Source organism: Heloderma suspectum, chromosome 7 (genome assembly GCF_057233095.1).
Source record: "Heloderma suspectum isolate Gila_16-S chromosome 7, 16-S_ref, whole genome shotgun sequence".
Classification (NCBI taxonomy): domain Eukaryota; kingdom Metazoa; phylum Chordata; class Lepidosauria; order Squamata; family Helodermatidae; genus Heloderma; species Heloderma suspectum.
The window spans coordinates 59,378,202-59,394,588 of record NC_139464.1 but is presented as its reverse complement, the minus strand read 5'-3'; the positions used below and the strand labels follow the sequence as shown (position 1 = coordinate 59,394,588).

At 44.8% G+C, this 16,387-nt stretch overlaps 1 protein-coding gene across 2 annotated transcripts in view; it reads right to left on the bottom strand.

Annotated features, from left to right (window-relative positions):
- SLC6A15 (solute carrier family 6 member 15) overlaps positions 1-16,124 on the bottom strand; it is a 53,770-nt gene extending 37,646 nt beyond the window's left edge. Inside the window, exon 1 of one of the 2 annotated variants that reach the window (XM_084810386.1) lies at positions 15,442-16,124. The gene's annotated coding sequence lies outside the window, so the exon portion shown is untranslated. Of the gene's footprint in view, positions 1-934; positions 1,837-15,441 lie in introns of those variants that run through there. The other variant, XM_084810387.1, reaches the window with a different exon arrangement.
- Positions 16,125-16,387: the final 263 nt, after the last annotated feature.

The following is a 16,387-nucleotide window of genomic DNA, read 5'->3' as shown; positions in this document are numbered from 1 at the left end:
AATGCCTGAATAAGGTTTATTTGTTACATGAAATGTACACCCCACAGTTAAGTCAATTTCTATGTGTGTACAAATAGCAGCATCTCTCCTGCTCTTTGTATCATGTGTAAAGGTTTTTAATATGGGAATGAAGTGGGAAAGAATACTTTTTAATCATATGTGCAATCATGCAAGTGTAGATTTTCCATTCCTATCACAGAATGGGGAACACATAAGTGTTTTAGTGTCATCTGTAGAACTTCCCCATGGCTAGCAAAATGCAAGCATCTCAGACAGGAGGTGGTACATGTAATGGAGGTGGTACGTGTAATGCATTTGTCAGAAAATGATGACTAACTAAATAATGTCACGTAACAGGCTGTATCCTTACTGTAAGTATATTCCTATGATCATAGAAGAATTCAAAGCCCAGTGTAGCACTGGTTGATGATAGCTTTATCAACTGGTATGAGCAGATATAAGATTTTAAGGTGTATCTTTCACTGTGTAAAAATGGTACTGCACAAAATCCAATTAGCAATGTGGATTCAGGGTCTGAGTTTGGCAAGCAGTGATATACTCATATAATTGCTTCACCCCGTGCAATACAGAGAGCAGAACAGTCCAAATGAATCACGCTGCCCAATGCCCCCCGCCGCATGCAAGCTATAACCAATAAAGCTGTGGCCATTTAAACCCAACCAGGTCTAGAGTGTGGTCAGTCACTTTCCTCCTCCCTATCCATCCACGAACTACTCTGCGTTGCTGCAAATTTCTGGCAACTTGGTAATAGTGCAGTGAATGCAGCTTGACTTGCAAAGCAGTTGAGAAAGCAAACTCTCCAAATCCACTCAGCGCACATGCTGACTACTTCAATTTGGCCTTGTGAATTGGTCCTGAGATTACTGATAAGTCAGTCTACCTCGTCTAAATCCCCAATGCAAGTCTTGCTTACCTAAGAATATTAAAGAAGATCTGGTAGTCAGATTTTAGTTTTACGGAACAAGAATTCATGTCCTTCAAGATATAGGAGGCACATTCAGAAGTTATGGCAGTTCCTTCTCATTATGCAATCTACCAGAATGGCTCGCCCATCAATATTGCACATGTTATCCAGTTCAGGGCTGAGGTGACAGACACAGGCTTGGCCTTAGAAATTTTGGTTCTTCAGATTTCTGAAGAGGTGGATTGTTTTCAGGCTTCTTCAGCCCTAATATGATGCCAAGAATAAATAAATTAGACCAGGGGTGGGGAACATGTGGCCCTCCTGATGTTGTTGGACTGCAACTGTCATCATCCCCCATGTTGGCTATGATGGCTACGGCTAGTGGGAGTTGCTGACCACAACATCTGGAAGGCCACACATTCTCCATCCCTGAATTAGACTGATCCACAGGCATTTAATTCACCTTCTGGCTTCTAAGGCATTAGAATAACTAACTGAGAAGTCCTGCAAGGCTCAGAAGTGGTTGGCAACCACAGTCTCATCAGCACCAGTCCCTGCAAAATGAAAAATCCTGATTTCATTATTTGACTGTTTCAAACTTCCTTAGAACATAAAAGAGTTTTGACTTAATAATTATCAGCCACTTTATAAAAACTCTCATGCTAATATACAACAACCAAAGCTATCAAGGCATTTTTCTTAACACAGGAGACCATCAAAAATAAAGACAATGCTAGAAAATCAAATCTCATTTCAGAAACACTAGCAAATGCTGACTGTATCCCAGTAAATTTAGATTAATGTGTGCTCTATGTACCTTGGATGAACCTACTACAAGTTGACAATAAAACCTCAAAAAGGAAAAGTATAGATGGTAGAACTAACTTAACTATGTACCAGCCAATTTCTACAGAGCACCTTGGCCAAAGCTTTATGTACATATCTAAATCATGTAAAAGCATTATGTATGTGAGTGGAATAAGAGATAAGGTATTGTCCATACTTTAGTAGAAAGTAGATATATAAGGAGAATACAAATATTTCACAATTTAGTGTATTGCAAATTAACAGAAGTAGCCTATCTAAGTAAACATTAATAGATATTTATACAGGGGGTCAACATTTTTTCTGAGTCAAGTAGAAAGCATGCTAATCCTAGCTGCCTACACTTTGAGCATAGCTGAATTACCCTCAACTACCAAAACAGAATTAGCATGCCTCAAGCTAGGAATGGTATAATAATCTCTAGTTAATTTGCCTGTCTCCTTAAAAAAAAAAAGGCGCAGACAAAACACAATCTTGTCCATTGACTCAACATCATGTGAACAAACATTCTCAAATGGAGCCCCACATGATACAAATGAAATAACAACACCAGCATACAGTGGTGCAGCTAGGGCAGGACTATCGGGCCAAATTCCAGGGTCCCTCAGCGCTGGGGGGCCCAAATGGGAGGGACCATAGCTCAATTAACATTTCAGGAACGTAGCAGTAGTTGCAAAGTATGAGAAGGGGGGGGAGAAATGTTAATTGTGCACTTAATACACGTGGCTATCTAAAAGGCAATCCTGTTATCAACTAAATGTTGGTTAGGGAATAGAACTAATGTGTGATTATAGCCACCTTTTTTAAAATTACAGTAACATATATATTGTAATTCTTAAATAAGAAGCAGTTGTCTACAGATCACAATAGATCATTAAGCTTAGCATTCTGCTTGTATTTAATAGAACATATTTGGCTAGAGTTATATATTTATAATTTTAAATGAATTTATTTTAATTCTTTGAAGCTGTGGTCTGCTTTGTCCCATACCTGAAACCAGCTACTTTAAGAGATATCAGGTACCTAGGAACCAAAAGAATTTATATTTTATACTGGCAGCAGAATTGGAAAAAATAAAAAGGATAATCAGCTGGTGGAGTGATCCTCCACTTGGATATAGTTATTAGTCCTCAATGAAATGGTCAGATTAGTTAGTGGTGGTGAGATAACTTTCAAAGTTCCCCCCCACATTTGATGTGAGAGTAGGATACACTAAAGAAGAGGTTTTCCTTGAAGGGGTTTTCCTTCAGTAGGAAAAGGCAATATAATGGCAAACAGGAGATGTGCATTCAAGTGTTATGCTTGGGAGATAAGCATGTGACATACACAGAGCAAAGGCTTACTTTTGGGGGTCCTGAGCATAATAATTTTACAAGAAAAAAGGGACATACAGCAGAACTGGTGCCCAGGTTCGTCCTCCAGAAAGTAACACCCTAACCACACAGCCACAAGGGATGCTTGTGACTGGGCCTTGTTGTCGTGCGAGAGTGTAGCCCATGGCATGCCCTCCCTCCCTTGCCCCATGTAACCAAAGAGTCCACTATCCAAAGGGTACTCTGTAGAGATGTTGCTCTTCAAAAACTATTGTCCCTGGCTACCATCTCTTAATGAAAAATGGGGGGCAAAGGCATATACATGCACTTTGGACACTGCAACATGACAGCCAATCAGAATTACTGACTCATGGACCAATAATTATAGAGGTAACTCTTTGACTTGTTCATCTAACCATACACCTCCCCCTGCCATTTTCCTTTGGCTGACTGCCAGTATCTGTGGTTTATTGTCCCAGGACATCACACACTTCATGTGGCCCAACTGCAGGGGTTATCATCACAATAGCAGTAACTGGGAGTAGGGTGTGTGTGGGGGGACCTTTTGTAGTGCTCCAGTGGATACGGGCAGGATACAAACCATCAGCTCTGTTGGGTGCTGTAGTGGAAAACCCACATTCTACCTTCACACTGTGTGGGCCCCATCATTGAGACAACTGAGGTGGAAACCAGGGTGCAGGAGTTCCCTATCTGCTAACCATCACAAGAAACAGTCACATTTTTTATTGAATAGCATCAGTTTGCAGTGAATTTTGTCAGCATTTTAGAGGATGCAGTGGGCTTGTCAACTTTTTGTTGTTGTTGTTTCTCCAGGGCCATGCCACTGAAAGCTGCATGACTGAAAAAGGTGCAGCAGGTGCAGCTGTCCCCATCACTGCTCCTCTGCACTGGGTAGGACTGTACCTATTACTCTGCTAGCATGCATTCTGGAAAGACAAATAAATGCTAGAATGAAAATGTGGAGGCCTTAGAGAGGAAGTGTTGGTTTTCCACTGGTCACTGCTGCTGCTATTTGTAGTCTGCATGGCAATGTGGTGGAGAACATCCTTTCCTCTGTGGGTATTAAATGGTTACTTGGTTGCCTGTGGAGAGACAAGAGAAATATGGGCAATGGGGATGACTAATGGGGTGGCAGCTGCAATACATAGGTCCTGTGACTAGGTGCTCACTGGGATTTGGTGGGTAAAAGTGAGAAAAGGTGCTGTCACCTGGGTGCTCTTCCATTCCACATACTTCAGTCTAGCTACCCATTCTCCCATTATTAGTGCACCTGACATCTATGTTGGAAGGTTTACCTCTTGGAGAAAAGAACGAATTGGACCTTTCTCTGCAGTTTCTGTTTGTTCTGCTCCATGTGTCCTGGCTAACATTCTTCAAAGAAAAGAATGTTGTGTTTGGCCAGTAGTACTAATAGGTGAAGACAAGTGCCTGATGTTCATCAGCTAAGGAGGCTGTTTCCCCATGTTGTAGTGGTGGAATGGGAGACTGCATGGCCTTGAATGTTTGAATCCTCTGTACACTGAGGGGGCGGGGGAATGGAGAAGTTCTGCTTTGAAGCATCATCTCCATCTACCTGGTGAGCCCTCTATGGCTTACCTGTGCAGTGTGCCTTCTACTTGCAGCTCCAGATGCAGGAGTCAAGGTTCCTGGAAGATGTTTGAGTTTGGACTCTTGGGCCAAAGTACCTGTAAGGATTATCAAAGTGTAATTCATCTGCCCGTCATTTATTTATTTTTACTTCCCGAGCTGCTGAGTGGTTTGCTTCTTTGTTTGTGCAATGTTCTCTCAAGCTGCAATCCTACCCCTTCTGCTTGTACTTCACCTTTGCCAAGGGGGTCATAAACCTTCTTTCGGGAGAAGACTGAGCCGAAGTAGGAATTGAGCACTTCTGCCTTTTCCTTCCATCTGTTATCATTTTGCCATCTTCATTTAATAGCTGAACCACTATTTATTTCCTAAGGCTTTTACTATGCGCGTAACTGAAGAAAGCCTTTTTGTTGCTTTTAGCATCATTCACCTCAGCTCATTCTCAGCTTTAGCCTTCCTGATGCCATCCCTGCAATTCTGTGCTACCTGCCTGTACTCTTCCTCTGTAGCCTGGCCTTCCTTACACTATATGTCCTTTTTGTTTTCAGGTCATCTCTAAGCTTTTTGTGAAGCCACATCAACTTCTTCTGTTGTCTTCCACCTTTTCTTCTTGTTGGAATTGTTTGTAATTGTGCCTTTAGAATTTCCTTTTTTAAAAACTCCCACCTATCTTGGACTCCTTTTCTCATTAGAGTTGCTTGCCATGGGACCTTACTTTTGTTCTGAGTTTATTAAAATTGACTTTCCTAAAATCCAGGTTACATGTTTGGCTACACTCAGCTTTTGCTTCCTTTAAAACCAAGAACTCCAATATAACATGGTCACTTTCCCCCCGAGTTCCCGTAACTGCTACTTTATCCACCAAGTCATCTCTGTTGGTTAGGATCAAGTCAAGGATAGCCAATCCTCTAGTTCCTTCCTCCACTTTCTGTAGGAGGAAGTTATCAGCAACACAAGCGAGGAATTTCCTGGAGGGGCCATGTTTTGCAGAATTTGTCTCCCAACAAATATCGGGGAAATTGAAGTCCCCCATTACTACTACATCATGCTTCCTTGAAACATTGGCAATTTGCTTTTCAGAAGTTTCATCCTCGTCTTCTCCTTGATTGGATGGCCAGTAGTAGACTCCGACCACCATGTTCCTTTTATTCTTTGCTCCATTTATTTAAACCAGATACCCTTGATGGGGCTACCAAGTTCATCCTCCTGTATTTCTGTGCAGAGATATGTATCTTTAACATATAGTGCAACTCCACCTCCCTTTCTGTTCCTTCTGTTCTTTTTGAACAAGTTATGTCCTTCAATTGCTGTATTCTAGTCATGGGAGTCACTTGCATACTTCTCACTTGCATACTCATAGTTCCCTAGACATGAGAGCATAGTGATGTAGCCCATGCCACATATCTTGATAAATGAGAGTTGTGCTCCCTGGCTGGGTCATATATTGTACAGAGTTAATCAGAATCCTATCTTCCATTGTGACTTGTGGCTGGAGGAGATCAATGGGGACAGTCATCTGGGCTTCTCCATTGACTCCAATGAAAGTGAAATATTAAGCCGCCATCAGAGTCATGGAATTGATTACTTACAGGAGCATAGGATTCCAACTTGGGCACATAGGATTCCCCTACCACCTACCCAACTGTACTCAGTTTCCCCCTTGTACCAGTGGAGTCCCACCAGCATAAGGGTTACATGGGTGGTGGTCTCCAACCAGTGCAAGAGTAATGCTGTGCCAGGTAATATAACATAGCATTGTATTGTGCCAGTGCAGGAGGATTTAGGAGCAATCCTTTCCTGCCTGTTAAGAGCAATCCTTATCCTGTTTCAAATATCCCATTTGTTTTAATAGTTCCAAATTGTATCAACAGGCTGTAAATCTCAAACTAGTTACTCTGGAGCAGGGGTAATTTGGTATCTACTGGTAGATCTCTGGGTGATTTGCAATAGAATGGCAATAGTTTATGACTCCCAATTGTTTAACAATAGCAGCAACAAAATTACTTTTATAATCTAAATTAGGGTGCTGAAATTAAGAAATTGGAAGTGGACTTTTGTGTGAAAGGTACACAAAAGTTCAGTTCTGGTACTGAAAACAAATTCCTAAGCATTAGCTCAGGATATGTCAAGAGGCACCCTATTTTTAATTCTAAGTGATTTTTTACATCTTGTTCTGGTTGGTGGATCTTGGGGTTCTGCTAAAAAGTAGATCCAGCAAACCTGAAGTCTGTCCACCTGTGCTCTAGAATGCTTCTGGGGTCAAACTGTTCTAGAATATTGCTTCTCTGAGGCACAGAATGCTGTAGACCTCTCCTTTATGGTATAAAAATTTCCACTTATTAAAATCTGCTATGGAAACTTGATATACTTGGATCATAATGTCACCAAGGCTACCCTCCAAAACAAATTGTCCCCCAACCCGCTACAAACAGATGAAGACTCAAGTTGCATGTGATTTTAACTTTCACTAATGAAATATGCCAACTGGTCCAGATAAAATAGTGCATTTCTTATACACTGTATGTTACATAACCTCAGTTGTAAATGCATTTACTTTGAAGAAAAAATAATTTATTTATATCAGTGCAATTGACATCAAAGCTGGAAAACTTTATTGAGAATCCTAAATTGATTTGGATATGATTTAGCATGTGCATGTAGTTTGGGTTTAATTTACCTGCCTGTTTACAAACAGACAGACCTTGTGTGAATGTGCGTGCGTGCATGTGTGTGTGTGTTAATTACAACTTTAAATTGCCCAATTTAAGTGGTATTAGATCTGTTCCCAATTTTTCTATTTCTAAAATTACATTGTTTCATAAAATTAATTAGTAATATTAGGTTACTTATTAATAATTTCACATAGTGATAACAACTGAGCAAATGATTATGACTGATAGCAAACTCAAGTGCTATATAGCCAAAAATGGGACTACTGAGAAATGAGAGACAAATTAGCACGCTTGGGGGAATCCAAGGGTTTGTAGAAGCAGAACAATTCTTGGGCGGGGGGAACACTATGGGGGAAACCACCACCACCCCACACATACACCCAAATAGCCCAATGCAGACTGAGCATGCTCAGTGGTCACAGAGCCAAGTGCTGAGAGGAGAAAACAAAAACAAGAGGAGAAGTGGAATACAAGGAGTCTCATGGAAGATGGCATGGTTGGCTCCCTGGAGGCCCAATATGTTTCACTAATTAGTAAATTATGTTACTAATTAATTTTATGAAGAAATGCATTTGTATTGAATGGAAAAATTTATTTGCAAAACTACAGTCCTGAAATTTTTTCTGTTCCCATCGCTGGATGCATTGTAACCTTAATCTTCATGAAATGTATCTGAATCAGTTCATAGTGGTTATCAACTGCTTTTTTAAAGCTGTTATCTGGACTCGAGATTAAGAATACTGATGGATCTGAACTGGAACTGAACTCAAGTTTGTAATTATTTGATTTCAAATAATTATTTGAATTATTTATCAGGCAACAGATACATGGTAATTCAGATAGGTTCTTCCCTGCTCTCACTTCCATTTACCAGACCAGTCTGTCATGATGTTACAGAGATTCAATGAAAAACTTAATACAGTGTGCAATGTTTAAGTGAGAGGAAAGATCAATGTATATTAAATAGATAATCCCTTAAAGTGCTAATAGACTGTTATTACCAATGAAATGCAGATATGTTTCTGTTGACAGCCATCTTAACAGTCTCATATACAGGCAATTTCCTAGTAGCTTTCATTAATATCCAAATAAAAAAATGTTCAGAATCAGATGTTCTCCTACTTTAAAGGGGATTAAAATGGAAAATGCAGTAGGCGAAGACAAAGCACTCTACATAAATAAACCAGGAATAATTTGGTCATATGAGAGACCTCCAGGGAACTACATAACAGCCATTTCAATTGCCTAAAAATTGCTCCTACAAATATGAAAGTCTTGCAGTAATTACTGACAGGAAACCAAAGTATCAAAACTTTAGCTTTTAATCAAAGGACCAAAACTTTTAAAGATATATACATATATAAAATACACACAATTATGCATTTCAAACAAGACTGTTCATTTTCTGCTCTACAAGTTGATTTTTTTTTTCATACAACAGTAGTTGTATAATTAGAAGCTTATGTGAGCTATCCTACTCAAGGACAGCCCAACCTGGTCCCAATCCTCTCCAAGGCAACCAGGGGGTTGTGCGGTTTGATGGCATCCCAATCGTTGCATTTGAACCTTGGAGGACAACTATGGAAGACTGCAGATATACCCATCAACCCCACTGGTACTGGGACATAAAAGCTCCACCCATGGAACTGTCAAGGCAGTAACAAAGTCAAGCAGTTTGCAGGATTCCAACTCCCGAGAGTTTTCCGCAGGAATGGAAGAGCAGCCATACTAATTCCATACCCACTGTTCCACTGTGGAAGCAGAAGGCCCAAGCTCAGCAGGAAGCCTCCCTTCATCACCAGCAACTGGACACTGGGAGTGAGATTGCCATATCTGGTTCCCATATCTTCTTCTGGTAGGGTGGCCATCTGTCCTCTTTTACAGAGGTCAGTCCTCTATTTGAATAGCTATCACGAGACTGCCCTCTAATTTGAAGGTGTCCTCTATTTGAAAGGTGGTGCATTCCAAGTCCACTTTAAAGATAAAGAACTACCAGAAGAAAGATCTGGACCTTGAAGTTGTCCATCAAAAGCACCTGGACTGCAGACTGAACCGGCACAACGGGTTACCTGGTCCAAGTCTTCCACGCTCTGGTGAGATGTATTGTATTTCAATTTAAATTATAATAATTATTTCTAACTTTTCATCTATACATATACATTTGCACATGCAAATTTTATGAAAATCAGTGCCCTCTTTTGTTTTCTTTTTGGTGATTCACAAGTGGCCATTCTATCTTCAGTTACCTCGGCCTGAGATTTTAGGCCCAGGCCAGAATTTTGCTCTTTTTAAAAAACTAAAGCAGGGCTGTAGGGAGATCGAGGCAGCCTTGGCTAAGGAAAAACCACTCATATTACTACTAAGAACATCTGTCATAGCTGCCTCACAACTGTGAAGGGGTCTGATGAAATACATAGCTTCTTCACAGCCACTTGGGATAAGGGCCCTGCCAAAGGTATGTACCCAGCCAATCTGTCCACAAAGCTTTTAAAGCACTGTACTCTCTGTGCTTGGGCAGAGGAGGCTTCCCCCTTCCCACTCCAGCAGGGATGGCTTTTGAAACCATGGATCCTCACTTGCTCACTCTGCACAGCCTCTGCCTCTCACTGGGAACGGCTTGAGACTGAAAGGGTGGAGCGGGCAGAGTGGGCCAATACTGAAGGCCACCTGCAGTCCATGGGTTCCCCACCACTGCTATAGTACGTTGTTTTTCTGCATCACAAGAAAATGTGATCGCACTTCTGTATTGCATTCTGGAAAATGAATTCCTAGCACAGGTCTCTAGTAATTGGTTCCAGCTTCAGATCATATTATACAAGAGGATGTGAGGAGTGGGGCATGTCTGGTTTGTTTTGTAGATTCTGGAAGGAAGTGTCAGGTTAGCCACCCAAACTCTGATCAGATGGTACTGCTCTGTGGCCACAGGTCCAATGGTGCCAGGCTGCATGGTCAGGCAGCTGACAATGGCTTGATACCGGCTCCTTGCCGCTCCCCATCCTCCTATGTCTGTGGAACCGCCACCACTTCCAGTTCCTCCATTGGTAATGGTGCCAGATCCTCCTCCTCTCCCTGCTGTTCATCAGACAGTCCTGCCCACCTGCTGAAAGCAAACTTTTATGATGAGAGAGCAGATCTGGGCCCACCTGTCACCCATGGCATGGCAGGGGGGCACAGACATGGGAGAAGGGCCCATCCCTCAGACTCCTGGCCTGATAGGCCACAGAAATATGCAGCTGGCCCTGTGTGGCCATCTGGCCTGCTATCTCTAGGTTTAGTCCTGTTAGTCCCAGTGGCTGAATCTGTGTACAGAATATCACTTCTGTAGAGCACAGGACTAACTTCCTTCTTAGCTTTATTGTGGCGCGCAAGCCCTGATCAGTATTGGTAGTGTGACAACAGTACAAATGGAGGCAAGAGGGAGCTGGAACCGAGCTGTTGCAGGGAGGAAAGCTGTATGGTATTTCTCTCCTAGGGAAAATGAAGAAAAAAAATAAGAAAATGTTCTTGAATGGTGAGACACTTCTGAGAAGGAAAGGTAGCCTTGTACAGTTTAGCCCTCTTCTGTGAGACCTCATGTAATATTAAGAGTTGTAGCAATGTTAGAAGTAGTTCCAAAATTGCACTAAGGAGTGTGGCTATTTGGGGAAAGCTGGAAGGCCGGATTGGGACCCCAGGTAGGCTGGATTTGGCCCACGGGTCTGAATTTGAACATCCCTGATTTATTCCATGCAATATTAATTTCTCTCCTAGGGAAAATGAAGAAAAAAATAAGAAAAATGTTCTTGAACGGTGAGACACTTCTGAGAAGGAAAGGTAGCCTTGTACAGTTTAGCCCTCTTCTGTGAGACCTCATGTAATATTAAGAGCTGTAGCAATGTTAGAAGTAGTTCCGAAATTGCACTAAGGGGTGTGGCTATTTGGGGAAAGCTGGAAGGCCGGATTGGGACCCCAGGTAGGCTGGATTTGGCCCACGGGTCTGAATTTGAACATCCCTGATTTATTCCATGCAATATTAATTTCTCTCCTAGGGAAAATGAAGAAAAAAATAAGAAAAATGTTCTTGAATGGTGAGACACTTCTGAGAAGGAAAGGTAGCCTTGTACAGTTTAGCCCTCTTCTGTGAGACCTCATGCAATATTAAGAGCTGTAGCAATGTTAGAAGTAGTTCCGAAATTGCTACTGGCACAGATCTGATGCAATAGATCTAACGGATGACCATGACAGAGTTGCACTAAGGGGTGTGGCTATTTGGGGAAAGCTGGAAGGCCGGATTGGGACCCCAGGTAGGCTGGATTTGGCCCACAGGTCTGAATTTGAACATCCCTGATTTATTCCATGCAATATTAATCTTCCTTGATATCCTTCTCATTTATTTCCATGGGGTGGGGAGGAAATCTGAAAGATGGTTCTGCTTCTGTATGAAAGGGGAGGTCAGATGTATTCTGCAAAAAGAAGCATGAAACTGCACAAGCAGCTCACTTGTTGGTGCATCTGCAATTCTTCCTACTAGGATAAAATCAGTTGGAGTTGTTTCCTGAATTTACTACTGTTCAGACTCAAAGGAATTTGGGTGTGTGCAAAATTGGTTCCAGGTATTCCAGATAATTATAGTGCCTAACAACTGTTATTTGAATTGCCCATAATTATAGGGGAATAGCAAACTGATAGATTTTGACAGGACTATGCTTAATAATTAGTAACCATATTTCCTTTTTAATTCACAGAATACTAATGCTATGATTCCAGTGAACATATCTGCATATGTATTCATCAGCAACTATATGAATAGGTAACAGCAGACTGCTGGTACAATTTCACGTTATGTTTGCAGAATACACCTGGCTTCTGCTTCCACATGAAAAAGAACTTTCTGTTTCAGATTTCCTTTTATTATTTTCATTACAGAATGGAGGAAGTGGGGAAATCCCAAACAAATCTTAGTGCACAGTCATCGTGTAACAGCTGATGAAATGTTTGACTCCTATGTCATCAGTTTTCAACTTTCTAACTGAACCACTTTAGGAGAGGAGCAAAATTAAACTATCTTCTTATTTAAAATCAGTTTTCTTCAACATCTTATATACCCCACTGTAAACAGTACTTAGCAATGCTAAACACCATCTAAAACATCTCCCCAGTCCAGCACTGTATGACCTTGAATGCAACACTTAAAAATAAAAAGCTAATACTTGCCAGTGATAATTGGAATTCTTTTATCATCTAAATTCTTTTGCATCTTCTCAGCTTATTAGTGAGGAATGTGTGTGAGAGAGATTTATGTATCTGCATTCTAACTTCCCTTCCGTGAAAGAAACAAGAGTTCCCATTCATGCAATGGGGTTTCTCACCTCACCCTTCCTTCTGCAGCCCCCTGAAAACCTGTTCCTGGGGATTGGGGGACCTTTGGGAATGGTGTGGGATATGGTGGGGGGGACTGCAAATGGAGGAGGGTGTTAGCAGAAATTACCCCTCTCTTTGTGTAAATGAGGGAGATAAGTGCTCAGAAATGAATTCTATTCTGTTCAATAGGGTTTACAGTCCTAAACACAATGGAACTTACTTTTGAGTAGACATGTATAGGACTGCACTGGTAGGCTCCAAGTCAATGAGTGTTGCGTAACACACACATACACACTCACCTTGTTAGTAAGAGATAGGGAGTGAGGGAGTGAGAGGAGAGAGAGAGAGAGAGAGAGAGAGAGAGAGAGAGCGTGCATAAGGATATACTCATATACCTGTGTGTTTATGTAGTGAGTGTGTATGTATAAAATAATTATTTCATACATATACACACACCATATAAATACACATTTTTATTAGATTCCTAGACAGGCAGTGTCATAACAAACACAGCATATACTGTAGCAAATAAATACCAGGTTTTAGGATTTACCATTCATTCCGAACAACAGCAAGGCAAGCCCGTTTTGTAATAACCCTATGTAGGCGATAGCCATCAACTTGGGGAAACCAAAAAGAGCTAACCACGTGGTAATTTTAAGCACAGGATCGTCCCTTTACTTGTTAGCTATAAACGAAAAGTCTGAGGTTTATAATACCGGATTGGGAGGGAGAGCAAGCCAGCTCCGTAGACGGCGAGAGCGGCTCCTCATTAACATATCCACCCAAACATGGTGACATCACCGGGTCCCAGGCTTGCGCCCGCCCACCACTACTCCAAGCCGGCTGGGATTAGGGCCGCGCCGGCGAAGCTGCGCGGGTGTCCTTGTCATCGGGCGGCCGTACGCCACGATCAGCCGCCTGACCGACCCCCTCCCCGCGCTCAGCCACCTTCGGAAGTATTGGTCTTTTATCCGTCGCCACCCCACTCCCATTCCCAACTGACCTCCCCTGTGCGGGCATTTCTCGGATCGCAGCCTCTCGCCCGCATTTCCCACCCCGGGAAGCCCTGGGCGCCGCTTCTCGCCCTCTTTGATCCACCGGAACCACTGGCCCGGCGATTAAGATCGGTTTCCCGCTGCTCTTCATAAGCCGTCCAAATAGCCCTGCGGAGGAAGAACCCGCCGATCCTCGGATCACGCGGGGGTGGGTGGCGGGGGTCTCTTCCCGAACAGGCGGGAAGACACAACGGCCACAACGAAGGTGGTTTGGGTATGGGGGTGGGGGGGTAGGGGGGTGAGGTGTCAAGACGGCACGCGGGAGCCGAAATTACCAGCGGAGTCTGGTGGCTCCCATTTCGGTGGGGCTGTGGAGCCTGTCTGGGTTTCAGTCATAAGCAGCACGAAGTCTAAAGGAGCTATAAAATGGGTTCAGAACCTTAGATGGCTCATATAGAGTTCTGGCGAGTTCTGATTGAAACCCAGAATGGATTCACAGCCCCGGCGACATCAGAGCCACCAGCTTCCACTGAAACTAACATGCTTTCACCTGATGCAATGAAAGTTAAGTAAAATGCCCGCCACGCATTCTTGTGTAAAATGCCGGATTTCTTCTGCTGGCTAACACATACACACACTCGTCTCCCACGAAAAAAACACAAACGAGCACAAGGATTTCAACCACGCCGGAGAAGATTCCCGAGAGGGGGCGGGATGCCTCTTGCTTTCTTAGCAGTATCCGCGGATCTGGAAAAAAAATGCGTTTGAATTGGGCGGATGGATTCCCCCAGGCAACTCCCTCCTGAGGGGGTGGGGTGGGGGAACCGTCACAGATCGCATCAGACTGCGTTGGCCTGGCCCTGAATCCTACTGCTCCTGTTTCTCCCCCCACCCCCCACCCCGCCCCCCAAGACCAACCTTGCTCCCATCCTGCTGTGTCAGGACGACATACCCCAGAACGATGCTCTGTACATATTAGATGCCTTCCTCCGCTTAAGTGTGCCAAATTCTTTCTCTGGGTCACAGGGCACGCACCGCCTATCTTCGCGTCTGTGGTGCTGATGGTCCCATGACCATCTATTTCCCGATGCCATATTATTACCCCCCCTTTCTAGCCCACAGTGGCTGATGGGCAATGAGAGATCCCTTGCCTGGATCCCTTCTAGGATCCGATGCTAGGAAGAGGCGGCGGGGAGGCAATGCTCACCATTGCTCTCGAATGCCCCTGAGTGAGTTATCGCCTCATTCCGCTCTCCCCGTCTCCCGTGCTGGGTTTCTCAGGTCCGTATGTGACCTATATGTCACATATGTGTATGTGAAACGTAGGTCCATTCCGGCCTTGAATGCATTCACATGCTGTCTGTTCCACATATGATGCTGCGCGGCGCCACTGCCCATAATATGCACCATGTTTGTTCTTTAGAAACCATGGAAATTTGGGGCGGGGGTGCCATGATTTCCATCGATGTTCCCACTTATGCTAATGAGGGGCGGACGATCCAATATCCATGGGTACCGAATCGTCTTCCTTAGGATGGATCTCGCTTCCCTCGAAGCTGTCTGCGTGGTGTTATGTGCGCATGGCCGGTGCGCTTCCCATAGCCTCGCCTGGGCGACCACGAGGCTCGCCTCTTAAGCGGCCCAGCCGTCCCCGCACCCCACACAAGACGCACGATCCCCTTCGCCACTGCGCCCGCGGGACCCGGCCTCGCTCCTTTCCCCCGGGTCCCTGTCCGGAAGCCCCGCACGCTTTGGCTTACCTTCTGCCCAGGGGCGCCCGGCGTGGCTTGGGCGGCTCTCTCACAGCAGCCCCTGCAATGTGGCGACGATCGGCGGGAGGAATCAATGACTGCCTGAAGCGGCGGGCGGGCGGGCGCGCGCTCGTGTGTGTGTGTGTGTGTGTATTGGTGTCTGAGGCGGAGGGAGGGAGACGTTCATGTGCGCGGCGCCTCCGATGCAGGGGCGTTTAAGACCGAGGGGAAGGAAGGAGGGAGGGGGGAAAGGCAGGGCAGAGGGAGCCGCACCTCCCTTGACGCAGCGCGCTCTGCAAGAGCGGCGGCGGCGGCGGCGGCGGCTGCAGCATCTCCCCGCGAGGCTTGGGACGCGAGAGGGCGAGGGGCTCTCCCGCCCTTCCCAACTGCGGGCGGCCCTCGGCCTCGCAGTCGTTCGACGGTTCTGTACCCGGCAGTCGAGCCTGTCGGGGAACAAAGCAGAGCCCGCCGTCCACACTGCCCCCCTCCCCCCCCCCGTGGCTTTTTCGCGGGACGTTGCGGCAGGTTTCGCCCTCACAGGCGCGCCACGCGGTCTCTGGGAGGAGATGCGACTGGCGCGGCTCCGGTACTGCGCCTGCGCGCGAGCCTGTCCCTGCTCCGGCTTGGGGACTGGGCAGAATTCGGACTCGCTCCGAGACGTCTCTGCCTGCTGCTCTACGGACAAGAGCGGTGGGCAGCCGACAGGCAGCCGGAGTTTGGCAGGGGGGTGGGGGGAGGAGGAGGTGCCGGTCTGTGAAGGGAGGCTTCTGTGCGAAGTGGAAAGGAGGCGAGGAAGATCAATGCAGATGTTTTTCTTTTCTTTTTTTAACTTCCCGACGAAGACGGGAGGGGGAGGGGGAGGGGGGGAATTAAATCCAGCGGAGGCTGGTGGCTCTGATGTCGGTGGGCCTATACATCCGCTCTGGGGTTCAGTCAGAAGTCTACAGAAGCTATC